The 13,168-nt window shown below is 40.0% G+C and overlaps 1 long non-coding RNA gene across 1 annotated transcript in view; it reads right to left on the bottom strand.

The window, feature by feature from the left end:
* Positions 1-5,232, bottom strand: part of LOC135274874 (uncharacterized) — a 128,566-nt gene extending 123,334 nt beyond the window's left edge. The window contains exon 1 of the long non-coding RNA XR_010342599.1: positions 5,145-5,232. This is a non-coding gene — a long non-coding RNA (uncharacterized LOC135274874). The remainder of the gene's footprint in view (positions 1-5,144) is intronic.
* Positions 5,233-13,168: the final 7,936 nt, after the last annotated feature.

Raw genomic sequence — 13,168 nt, 5'->3', positions numbered from 1 at the left:
TTTTTTTGTGTGTGTGTAGAGACCAGGGTCTCACCATATTGTCCAAGCTGGTCTTGAACTCCTGAACTCACAGATGCACCTATCTTGGCCTCCCAAAGTGCTAAGATTACAGGTGTGAGACACCATGCCCAGCCCTTTCTTTTCCTTAAAAACACCTTTAAGTTATTCAGAAGAAAATAAATTCTACCTAATGCTTTTTTTTTTCTTGAGATGGAATCTTGCTCTGTCACCAGACTGGAGTGCAGAGGCATGATCTTGGCTCATTGCAACCTCTGCCTCCTGGGTTCAAGCGATTCTCCTGTCTCAGCTTCCCAAGTAGCTGGAATTACCAGCATGCACTACCACACCCAGATAATTTTTTGTATTTTTAGTAGAGATGGTATTTCACTATGTTGGCCAGGCTGGTCTCCATCTCTTGACCTTGTGATCCGCCCTCCTCAGCCTCCCAAAGTGCTAGGATTACAGGTGTGAGCAACCGCACCCAGCCTTACCTAATGCTTTTTAAAACTCCTCTAAGATTATGGTTATTAAATTTTTCATCAATAAATAGTTACTCATTGAAAAGAAGAGGGGAACAGAGCTAGTGGGAGACTGAAGCTAGGGGAGTTTCAGGGAATTGTGCCAAGCCAGTGTCCCTGGACTTATTTTCAGGCTGTGAATGTATAACCATATTCTGCGAGTATCAGGCTTCGAAGGCTGAGTATGGAGAAAGTTTAGGTTATTATGAAATAAAAAAATATTTAAGTAACTTTGATGCCCCTTTACAAACTTCCGATTCAAAAATGAAAATCTGACTCAATTTTTTTCTCTCTACAATTTGATATATTCAGGATTCTTTTCAAATCAGCCCAAGTTGCTCTAGTAATTAAACACACACGTATACACATGCAAATAAATAAATGGAGAAAAGAGAAAGTCTCAAAGGACATACTGTCAAGTGTCAGCTTTGGCTAATGGAATTATAAGTCGTTTTTACTTTGTAGAAATACTGTATAACTCACTATTATGTGGACTTTTTGCAGTTAGTATGGATTACCAAGATATACAATAAAGCTCTTACTATTTTACACACGCTGAAGGCAAAGAGCCTTGCATCCATAACACAAGGAGCTCTCTGACAGGGGAGTCATTGCCTAGAATTGGGGTTCATTTATCTATTTCCTCCTTCCTTCTTTCCCTTAAGTTTGGCCTTGAGGAGGCACAAATGTTATTTACAGCAATACACTTTCATACAAAACACACCACACACACACATCCTAACCAGAACTTCCATTCTCATTCTCCTGAGGTTGATAAATGGAATCAGGGTTTTTTCTTCTAATGCCTAACACTAAGGTGTGGTGGTATTCATCAGGGACCCACAGGAAGCCAGAGAGCAAAAGCTCAGATTGATGGGATCCACAGAGGATAAGCCTCCCAGGGCCAAGAGCAGTTCAGTCACCAGTGGAGAGGAAGAACAGAAAATACTTGGCGAGAGTGGGAATGTCAGAGTTACTTTAGTAGTTTTTATACAACATTGTATTCAACTATCAAAGCATATAATTTAAAACTCAGTCACAGCCATTTTATATGCCACAAATAAGTCTGCTTGCTGAGTCTAAGCTGGCAACTAACAACTAGATTAGCAAGCCCAGAGAATGAGGGGGAGATTTCCAATCTCTGAAAATATTCTTTTCCATGACAATCTATTTAATTGTGATATATGTGGTTAGCAGGATTTCTCCTAGCCCAGGTGTAGGTCCAGATCTATTTGCAAATTTCCAGGTCTTACCAAATTTAATTACTATGTCTAACATTGTAATCTGAAAGCTACCCATCCCCAGTATCACATTCCAAATTATCAGCTTTTTCTGGATTCCTAGCTAAAGGAGATTCTATCTGCAGAATTAAAACTTGTCCTCAGCATTTTTCACATTTTTTTTTTTTTTTTAATAAGACAGGGTTTCACCATGTTGGTCAGGCTGGTGTTGAACTCCCAACCTCAGGTGATCCACCCGCCTTGGCCTCCAAAGTGCTTGGATTACAGCTGTGAGCCACCACGCCTGGCCACATTTTTTTTTTTTTTTTTTGAGACAAGGTTTCACTCTTTGTTGCCCAGGCTGGAGTGCAGTGGAGCGATCTCAGCTCACTGCAACCTCCACCTTCCAGGTTCAAGCAATTCTCCTGCCTCAGCCTCCCGAGTAGCTGGGATTACAGGCTCACATTACCACACCCAGCTAATTTTTGCATTTTTAGTAGAGATGGGGTTTCACCATGTTGGCCAGGCTGGTCTCAAACCCCTGACCTTGGGTGATCCTCCCTCCTTGACCTCCCAAAGTGCTGGGATTAGAAGTGAACCATAGAGCCCAGCCCACATGTGAATTTTTAAGTACTGGCATGTGTGTTAAGGCAGGAAACTTGCTTTCTTACTTCATTCAAAATACTTTCCCTCTTAAGGAAATTTTTTGGGCAACTCCATGTTATCAACCACCTTAAAATTTCTTCTGGAAATGCTCCTTCTGGCAAGTAAAGTCTTACTTCTATGAAGAGTTCTTCCTTGCGGTGGAATCATAAACAAGAAGTAGTCTCAGAGGTTATCTAAACCAATGTCTTCAATTGGCTGATAAGAAAAATTCTTCATGCTTTTCTCTCTTTTTAATGATAGTGCTTAGATTTCAACTAAACTCTTCTGCTCTCCTTTGTTCTCTGGTATCATTTATCTTTCAGTTATTCTTTAAGGTCCCCCACACCTCTAATAACTTAAGATAAAAACAGAAATCTATAGGGTTTCTCTCTCTTAGAGAGCTTTTCCTGTATTCCACTCCCCATGTTAGATGACTGATGAGCCTGGGATTCTTTCTCTTAGCGTCTAGTCAGGTTTTCAGAGGAAATGCTGACTTTTGCCGTGAATGGTGGTTTTAATCTCTAATCTGGGACCTCATGCTAGCACACTCTTGCCCCACCTAGAGGTGCTTTGGCCCAGAACTTTTCTGGATCTTTATGGTAGAGACCTCTGGGTTCCTACAGTGCAGCAGGCACATTCACAAGCAGCTCCCCCAACCTCATTGCCACCTTGAAGAGGAACTGTGAGATCACGGTCCTGACGGAATTTCGCTAGCTGGGCTATTGCTGGGATATAAGCCTGGGTTTTCTGACTCCAACTTATTCACATCGCTATTTTCTTTATCTATTGCTAGGCTTTTTTCTCCTCTCTTTTACACTCTACCAACCAGCCCCATCGTGTGCTGCCAGGAAAGAGAAGAGCGAATAACAAGGAAGAAAGCACTGCCAGTCCCCCGCTTGGCCCATCTGAAGTTAAGACCTGACCCACCCCTTAAACAGCGAAGGCCTCTGTTTTTTCACTTATTGTCCACAGGAAGAATCAATGAAGTTATGTGTTTTGTTTATTGAAAGAGGATCCAACTGTTCTTTGAGACAGGATCCAACTATGTTGCTCAGGGTGGTCTCAAACTCCTGAGCTCAAGCAATAACAACGTTAAGTTTTAACCACTTCTCTTCCTGCTTGTCTAGATTGTTAATAATTGTTAATATTAATTCAATGTTAGGTTTAATGCAACTTTTCTCTCAGAATAGCTTTCTTGCTGTGTTTTAGGGTTTTTTTCCTCCCTTTTATTCAAAGCAAGGTCATTTTTCTACATTCTCAGAACAATCTGTTAGAGACTGTGCCTATCTAAAACTCCCTTATCACTATTTTTCTTTAGTAGAATACTTTTGGGCCATTTTAGGGATATAGCAAAGCAGGAAGAGGAGACATATGTTCCCATGCACCCATTTATGATAGAACCATTATTTTTTAAAAAGTCAGTCACAAAGAAAGTATAATCCATAAAATACAAATATTGATAAATTGGACTTCATCACCATCAAAAACTTTTGCACTTCAAAACACCCCACTAAGTCAATAAAAAGACAAGTCACAGACTGAAAGAAAATACTAGCAAATCATGTATCTAACAAAGGACCTGAATTTAGAACATATAAAGAACTCTTATAACTCAATATACAAGAACACAAACAACACAATTTAAAAATTGACTAAATAAATAAATATTTCCCCGAAGAAGACATAGAAATGTTTAACAAGCATATGAAAAGAGGTTGAATGTAATTGCTCACTAGACAAATGCAAAGTAAAACCACAATGAGTTACTACTTTGTACACCAGGATGGCTAAAATAGAAAAGATAGACAATAAGGAATGTTAGGGAGAATATGAAGCAATTGGAACACTGCTGATGGGGATGGAAAATGGTACAGCTACTTTGGAAAATGGTTTGGTAGTTTCTAAAAAAGTTACACATAAACTCACCATACAAACCAATAATTCCACTCTAAAGTACCTATCTGAGAGAAAGAAAATCAAGTATCTACAAAAAAACTTGTAAGCAAATGTTCATTGCATAACTATTCATAAGAGCCAAACTTTATGCTAACTGAAAGAAGCCAGATGTACACATGAATACATATTGTATCTCATTTATATGAAATCTATAGAGACAGAGATTAGATTAGTGGTTCCTGGGGCTGAGGGTGGAGTAGAGATTCACTGCAAATGGACATGAAGTAATTTTTTGAAGCAATGAAAACGTTGTTAAACTGGGTGGTGGTAATGGTTGCACAATTCTGCAAAAAAAATTGAATTGAGCACTTGAAATAGATGAATTTTATGGTGCAGAATTCATCTCAGACAATTTTCTTATTTCAACTTTGCTAAGTGCGTATCTTTAGCTTTATTGATTAGCTTTATTGATCAGCTTTTGAACCTATGAGCCGCTTTAATTTGCTAGGCATTTACTCATTTCTGGGCAAACCAGCATCACAGGAGAGGGTCAAAACACAGTACACTATCACCTGGTGCCGTTTACCCTTGCATGAAAACTGAGCAACTTATACTCCAAATAGACTTTTAAAAGTGAATGCTGATTTGCCTTAGTGGTATACCAAATTTTGACAATGTTAGTCAATGCCTTCAAAATCTAATACTGAATAAACAAATACATTTGAAATGCTCTCTTAAACTTTAAAGAATGGTGTCACTTTGTTCATTTAATTAAAAGATTTAAAGATAAGTAAAAAGAGGCCTCATATTTTGCATTTATCAGCGTTAACTTTTTTCATCAAAATCTGGGTCCTCTTTTACTTACCAGAGTGGTCTTCTTGCCACTAAGACGATATTAACCTACTCTGGTTTCATGTTGATAGAAGGTCAAAAATGTTTGCCATCTGCCTTGACTCCATTCAAACATCATGTGGCCTGCCTTAGAGCTGCACTATTTTAGTAATGAGAATTATCCACCTGGGAAAGAGGCCAGAATAGCTGAAGAAACCAAACCAGAAGTGGCTAACAAACAGAATCTCCTTGTTTGACTTTAAGTAATTGTAATGAAATTAAATTTTCTTGTCAGACTAGCTACACAAATGCCAGTTGCACAAAGGTTATAACTGGGCTCTGTGCTGCACAGCTGAGGCAGTTTACTCATCATCTACTAAATATGCTCTACCATGTTAAGGTAAAAAGTTATATAACCCTTTGCTTGGCAGACATTTTAAGCAACAACAACAAAGTAGCCATGAGCAACAGAGGAAGTTAGGCTATGATTCATTAAACAACTCCAACTTAAATGCTATGGTCTGCATAGACTCGAGCACTTACAAACATTAATTTCCCCTATGTCTTGAGAGATCTTTTGTGCATTTGGAAATGGAAAGAAATCTGATAATGAATGTCTCCAAAAGTGCAGCCAGCCAGCTGGCTCTTCCATTTTCCTTTGTTTTCATGATGGGCCAGTCTGGTTCCAGTTGGTATGCTCTGCCAGGTACAGTCATTTCTAAGGGGCTTGGAGTCACTCTATCTCCTTTAGGATATCTGAGTATCTCTAGTATGAAACATGATGTGTTGATTTGGGAGGCTAATTTATAATCAATATGCTGAACAAGAACAATTCTTAGGATGCAATCATCAAGCAACTTTATCTTCTGCCCCCACTGACCCTAAATTAACTCTTCAGGCTAGTTCTTCTCCAGTTCCTGGAAGACGTCTCGAACAATTCCATGCTATTTCTGGTTACTCTCTAGGAATAAAATATAACAAGTTATGATCTCAATTCAGTAAGAAAAAATATTCAGATTTATATAATCACTGAAACTCTAAAGTCGGTTTAAGGCTAAAACATTCTTCTCCCTCCCATTTGCAAGTTAAAAGCAGACAGAGGAAGGGACTTGGCTTCTCACAGTCTGCTTGTGCTATCTTTACAAAATACCATAGACTGGGGGCTTAAACAACAGAAATGTATTTCTCACAATTCGAGAGCCTGGGAAGTCCAAGATCAAGATGCTGGCCAATTTGGGTTCTAGTACAGGCTCTCTTCCTGGTTTGCAGATGGCCACCTTCTTGCCGTGTCCTCATATGGTAGAGAGACAAAGCAAGCTCTCTGCTATCTCTTCTTATAAGAAGAAAAGGAAGTCAGAAGTTCGACACCAGCCTGGTCAACAATGAAATGTTGTCTCTACTAAAAATACAAAAAATTACCCAGGCATGGTGGTGGGTGCCTATAATCTCAGCTACTCAGGAGGCTGAGACAGGAGAATTGCTTCCCAATATACCTTTAATAATAGACACCTCCTGCACACACCCAATGCCCCAGCTAATTTTAAGACAGTTGTACATAGACAAACTTGTTGCCCACATGGCAGCCTCTGCCAATCACGAAGAACAGCAGTTTGCTTGGCAGGAGGATCAGTCACCATCTCTGAGTTCCTATGCTAATGGCTGGTATGAGTGTTCTCTTCTGCTCAGATGTGAGGATTCCATGGAAAGTATCTGTCAAATCTATGCATTTATATGGAAATGAGACATTGTTTTGTAATGTCAGTGTGTTTTTTGAGGATGATGCCTATAAGACACGCAGTTCTCATTATTTTAAGAAAGCAGTGATCTAACTAGGAATATTTTTAGGTATGCATCTTTAGATTTACACCACCTTTCTTCCTGAGGGCCGCCACCACCAGCCTTAGAAGCCACCATCGTCTCTCACTGGACTACTGCTTTGTCTCCTAACCGGTCTCCCTGCTTCCATGTGGGCCCCACTACAATGTTCGCCACATCAAATATAGAATGATCATTTAAGAATGCAAATCAGTTCCAATCCCGACCTTGTTTACGAACCCCTCAACGGCTTTCCACTGCACTTGGAATAAAATAGAACTTGGTGCTGGGTGTTGTCCTCCCTGTCCTCCAGCCAGCCCGGCTGAGCCATGCTTCTGAGACTGTGCCAAGCTTGTCCTGCACAGTCTCTGCCTTGCTCTCCTCTGCCTGAGGCATCATCTCTCCAGGTCCTTCCTGGACTGACTCCTCCTCTTTCTTCAATTCAGACTCCTCAGCAGGGCCTCCCCTACTGAAGTTAACCTCTCCTTATTTTACTTACAGCTTCCTTTCCTATTCACTTTTCTTTTAACATATATTATCTATAATTACGTGTTTATTGTCTATCTCCCTAGCTTGACTGAAAATCCCATATGGGTGTGGACCATTAGCGCTTGTACCCCAAACACCTTCTTCAAGCATCCACTGAAACCCCAAGAGGTCTAGAAACCAGTTCCCAATTCCTACCGTACCATCAGTATGTTATCACTGGCAAAATTTGCTTTAACATTCTTGTTAACACCATCAACCTAATTTTACCGGACAATTTGCCAATAGTCTAAAATTTGTTAACTTTTCCAATAAAAATCTAATAAGTAAACTTCTAAGTCAACAACAAGGAAGCCAGGACGCCAAAAACAGCTAGCTTTGACACAAGAGTGTGGCTTAGGTGAGCTTTCCATCAGTTTGAAGGTGCGATAGCCGATTTTTGTGGTAAGGTAAAGATCAGAGTGCAGTTCAACAGAACAGGATGCAAAAGCATGACTCTGCTCTCTCAGCTCAGATGTTTTCACAATGACCTCATCATTTTATTTGAAGCAATGAGAATTCCAGGATCATTGGAACATTCGTACTAAAAAATCTTAAGGAAAATATTTTAACCTTTTCTTCAACTCTTTGTGTCAATGTACATGAAGAGTTCCATTCAAATACATAATCAGTATGATTTCTTATAACACATAAATAAAAATATTAAAATAACCAGTTTAAATTTTCTTAGTTTTTAATAATAAAATTATTTATACATTAGTGAAGATTTAGCCAAGGTCACAGCTAAGAATTATTATTATTTTATGAAGACTTATATTTGAAACAGAAAATTAGGCATGAAGCTATTAAAAGACATATTTTACAACAGCTACATAGTTACACAGCTTTGGGGGGGAAAACCAGCCATGTTTGTCACCACTGAAAAAATAGAAGGCTCATTAAGAAAAGAGCCTATTGTGAATCTCATTTAACTAATCAGTTAAATTGACACGTTTATTGAGTTTCTACTATGACTTTAGGAAGTATAAGACATGATTCCAGCTCACAAGAAGCTTAAGTTGAGGGGGGGACGGTAGCACAGAGGCTAGTGTATTACACATTTATTACATTAGCAAGTGTCTTCTTACATTTATGAGGTGACTACCAGTTCCAAGTTCTCTGCTAAGACTTTATGCATGCCCTATTTCATTTTATTCTCACAACAACCATCATGTACTTTAAGTACATAGCAATTTAACTTTTCGGACAACTAAGACTCAGAGGGATTCATTGGCTGTCTACTGACATACAGCTAGTGAGTGGCTGAGCTAGAATTCCATCCAGATCTGCCTGACTCAAAGGTCCAGAGCTCTTTCTATCAACAAAAATGTGCTGTGGTTAGGAGATACTGTTCAAGCTTTCCCCAGGAAAGAATGCAAAACTAAGACCAGATAATGAAATGAAAACATGGACTGTGTGAGGGCTAGACCAGGTTCATTTTGTTTCTCATTTTATTTCCCAAACTCAGGACAGTGTCTGTACTGATTAGTATTTTTTTAATGAATGGCGTCTGATAATTAAGCTTTGAAAGCAACAGATTTTAACTCAGAGCTGAGAGGCACTAGGGAAGCTTAAAAAGACAAATAATTCCTAGGTATATAAAATCTGGGAGAGCTGATAAAACATACTGTCATATTAGAATAAAGATTTAAATCAGTCATCAGAGAGGCTGGTTACCCTTGGAAACATAGAAAAGGAGAGTGAAACTCTAGAGGTGAAAGCTGATCTGTGTACATCCAGTTTATTTTTCCCAAATTTACCAAGGAGAGAAGTCACTCCATCTTCCTGGGGACTTAAAAAGAAGCAAATTGAGTGAAAGTGGGAGAGAAAGAAAGGTCAGGCCATTATAGCAATTGATCTTCACTCACAAAGAGAGAAACAGCAGGCAGGAAAGAAGCGTCTGCACATAAACCAGGCAGCAAAGCCACATGAGTGTGACAGGACGATCCAAGCATTGGGACACCCAGGAGATCAACCAAGGAGAACTCAGGGCAATGGGCTGGAATGCTATAGGACTTTAGTTGGAGAAAGATGCATGAACAGAAAAGCATAGACTAGAACATAGAAAATAAAACCGTGTGTGTGTGCGTGTGTGTGTGAGAGAGAGAGAGAGAGACAGAGACAGATATCTGTCAGGGTGACCCAAGCATTGGCACTGTGGAGCCAATTTCCCTTGGTTTGTAGCTGTAATAAATTGTCTCACCCTACCCCACCACTGCCCACCCCCTCACCAGCAATGGTATATTTTTCATCATACATTGAAAGAATCAGCATTCTGGTTTGTATATATCAGTCTCTGTATCATTGGTTGACATACATACTCCCCAGGAGAAGAGACCCTTCATCTGTATATAGTACAAATAAAGTCCTATGTCTGGATGGCTGACAGAATACCTTGAACCCTTGTGAATCCCTACAAGATAAATCACCTGGAATGGCCTCTTGACAGCCAAGCAGCAGCTCTCCTGTGCTACGGTACACCCCTGTACTACACTGGGACCAATGTTTCCTTCTGAATTGAAATTATCAAGGAGTACATAACTGCAAGAAAATACATTTCAGTTCTAGACTAACAGGAGATCATCAACTGCACAAATACATCACAGAGGTTACGCTACAGTGTGTGACGGGGAGTGGGGAGGGAGGAAAGAGAGAAGGACTGACATGCATTCAGTGTCTAGCTTGTTTTTGAGAAGTCTTGCATACTTACCTTACACAGAGAATAACCAGAGAACTAGAGGCTTGGTGAGGGTAAGTCAATTGATCAGAGTCACCCAACTAGTAACTGACAGGGATTTCAAACCCAACTAGTAACCCAACTAGTAACTCTCAGGGATTTTTAAACTCTCAGGTATTTAAATGCAGGCCTGTCTAGTTCAAGGATAATAATAACAATGATACGTAATTAGTATAAAAATAAATGAAAAGACCCTTGTAATAAGACTTAGAAATTAGAGGCTGGGTGTGGTGGCTCATGCCTGTAATCCCAGCACTTTGGGAGGCCGAGGTGGGTGGATCATGAAGTCAAGAGATCGAGACCATCCTGGCCAACACTGTGAAACCCCGTCTCTACTAAAAATACAAAAAAAAATTAGCCGGGCGTGGTGGCACACGCCTGTGGTCCTAGCTACTCGGGAGGCTGAGGTGGAAGAATCGCTTGGGGGGAGGTTGCAGTGAGCCGAGATTGCGCCACTGTACTCCAGCCTGGTAACAGAGCAAGACTCCATCTCAAAAAAAAAAGAAAAAAAAATTAGAATGCCCAGTTACCTAAGAGTCACTGGTCTCTCTCAAGTTCTTTTTAAAATATTCAACACAAGACCGGGCATGGTGGCTTATGCTTATAATCCCAGAACTTTGGGAGACAGAGGCAGGTGGATCACCTGAGGTCACGAGTTCAAGACCAGCCTGATCAGCATGGTAAAACTCTGACTCTCCCAAAATACAAAAATTAGCCTGGTGAGGTGGCACACGCCTATAATCCCAGCTACTTGGGAGGCTGAGGTAAGAAAATCATTTGAACCAGGGAGGTGGAGGTTGTAGTGAGCCAAGATCATGTCACTGCACTGTAGCCTGGTCCATCTCAAAAAATAAATAAATAAATAAATACTCAATAGAAATATTCTATTTGGACTCATTTTTCAGTCCTGTGTGAAAGCAAAGAAAAAATAAGTGAAATGAGAAACTATATAAATGCAAACTATGGCACCTAATTCCTGCCCCTGCCCCTGTTACAACCACAGTATGTGTTTGCACAACTGGTATATAGGAATGTTTGGAGAAGTGATGGAAACTTTATAGGAATTTATATGAATTGGTTTTTCCCTTGTGGATTTTATAAGCAGATTAATTCCACATTCAAATTGCTGCACTGCAACTTATTAAATATTCACTTTTTTTAAATAAGTTGATGCATTATTTACAGCAGAGCAGATTCAATATTTAAATTGTTTTTTCAAAGAGTTCCTGACTAGAGCGTATCACCAGCACCTTCCTCCTGGCCCAGGGGATGAGATTAAATGAGTCTTATTTGGTGCAAATCCTAGGAACAAAGGCTTAACCCCGACTAGAAAGCCAGCTTTGGTTAACGCCAAACTCCAGGCTGCATCCACTTCTGGACCTCTGACTTGCTTTCATTTTGGCTTCACACAGCATCTTGTCCCTCATCAGCATTTCTCACACTAAAGGCATCTGGCCACTTGGGGTCGAATCATCTGGGATGAGTTTTCGAAATGCATTGGCATTAAAAACAAATGTTTTTAAACCTCAGGGTTGAGAATCACTGACCTAACCAAGGTAGTGCCTAATAAGAAAGCCATCTTAAGCCTTATCCTAGACTCAGAGTTCAGACTTTGTCTTGTGAGCTCTGGGAGACACCAAAAGGGTTAAAGCAGAGAAAGAACATGTTCACATTTTGCACTTTAAGATTGGTGTAGCGGCAATGTGGAGAATAGACCACTAGGGCAGAGGAGACCAGGTGTGGCAGTGGTCTAGGCGAGCGAGGACGTGCACCCAAGGTGGAGCAGCGGCCATGGATGGGTTTGAGAGGCACTTAGGAAAGATGGAGCCCAGAGACTCGTTGGATGGAGGGTGGGGAGGTCAGCAGGTGACAGAGGGGAAGAAAGTAGAGAAGAACTTATTGTAGTTAGGGTGGGATGTGCTAACATGAACACTACTTGTTACCATTAGATTATAACCTCAATGTTCTGATACCTAAGGTTTTTCAAATATACTCTGTTTTCCCAAAATCAATTAAGTGGTAGAGTTTTGATTTATTTTATAATTAACAAAAGGACTCTTTGAAATTCTTTTTGGTATGGGGTGCTAAATAATATAAAGTAAATTAAAACAAGGTATCTAGGATCCTAGTGAAGTTATTTCTCTTCAGCTTCTCTGAGAAGCTGGGCAATGAACCAAAGCCTGGGCTTTCATTCCATCGTACTGAAAATACTCAAGTCTCCTAACCTCAAATCTGGAAGTAAGCACTATCTTTTTAAATCACTGGCAAGTCATCTCCTCCTTTTCCTCTCTGTCTTACTTGCTCTATCCTAGATCTTTCAGGCTTTATTTGGAGACTGTGAGTTCACAGATGGGTGCTGTCTAGCTGGAACTGGAGAAATTTGTGAAGGACAGAATGTAGTAATAGTTTTGGACAAGAGGCAAAAATCTGATCTTCTGATCTCTTTATTTTTCAGTTGTAGTCTGTATAGTTGCAGTGTTCTTTTTTCCTAATCATAAAATAATTGCAATTTATTATCATTATTAGGAATTCAAACAATTCAGGGAAGTATGATACAGAAAGTGAAAATACCCTGACACCTCAGCCTCAGAAACATGCATGTTAACAGTTTGATGTATACCCTTCCAGATTCCTGCAGTAACATAGGATTAAGACTTGGAATTAGGCAGGCACCGAGCAGGAGGTCAGGGCTCCAGGCAGATGGAGAGCATGTGTTCTTAAGAGAATGCACGACACATCAGGGAAGCTGGAGGTTCCCTGTGGAGCTGGGATCTGAAGTGTGAGGTGGGCGTGGCGATTTGCAAGGAATGGAGGTTGGCAAGGACCCTTTATAGTGTGTGTGCACACGTGTACACCTTTTAAGAAAATCAGATCATACTATGCATTATCTTCTAAAACTTATTTTTCCACGTGGAAATCTTCCCACATCAGTGCATTTAATAATTCATCCTTTTAAAAGGGCCATATAGTACTCTATTATT

This window comes from Aotus nancymaae, unplaced genomic scaffold (genome assembly GCF_030222135.1).
Source record: "Aotus nancymaae isolate 86718 unplaced genomic scaffold, 86718_ANA_hifiasm-v0.15.2.pri h1tg000014l, whole genome shotgun sequence".
Taxonomy (NCBI): domain Eukaryota; kingdom Metazoa; phylum Chordata; class Mammalia; order Primates; family Aotidae; genus Aotus; species Aotus nancymaae.
The sequence above is the reverse complement of the archived record's forward strand: the minus strand, read 5'-3'. Positions and strand labels throughout refer to the sequence as shown.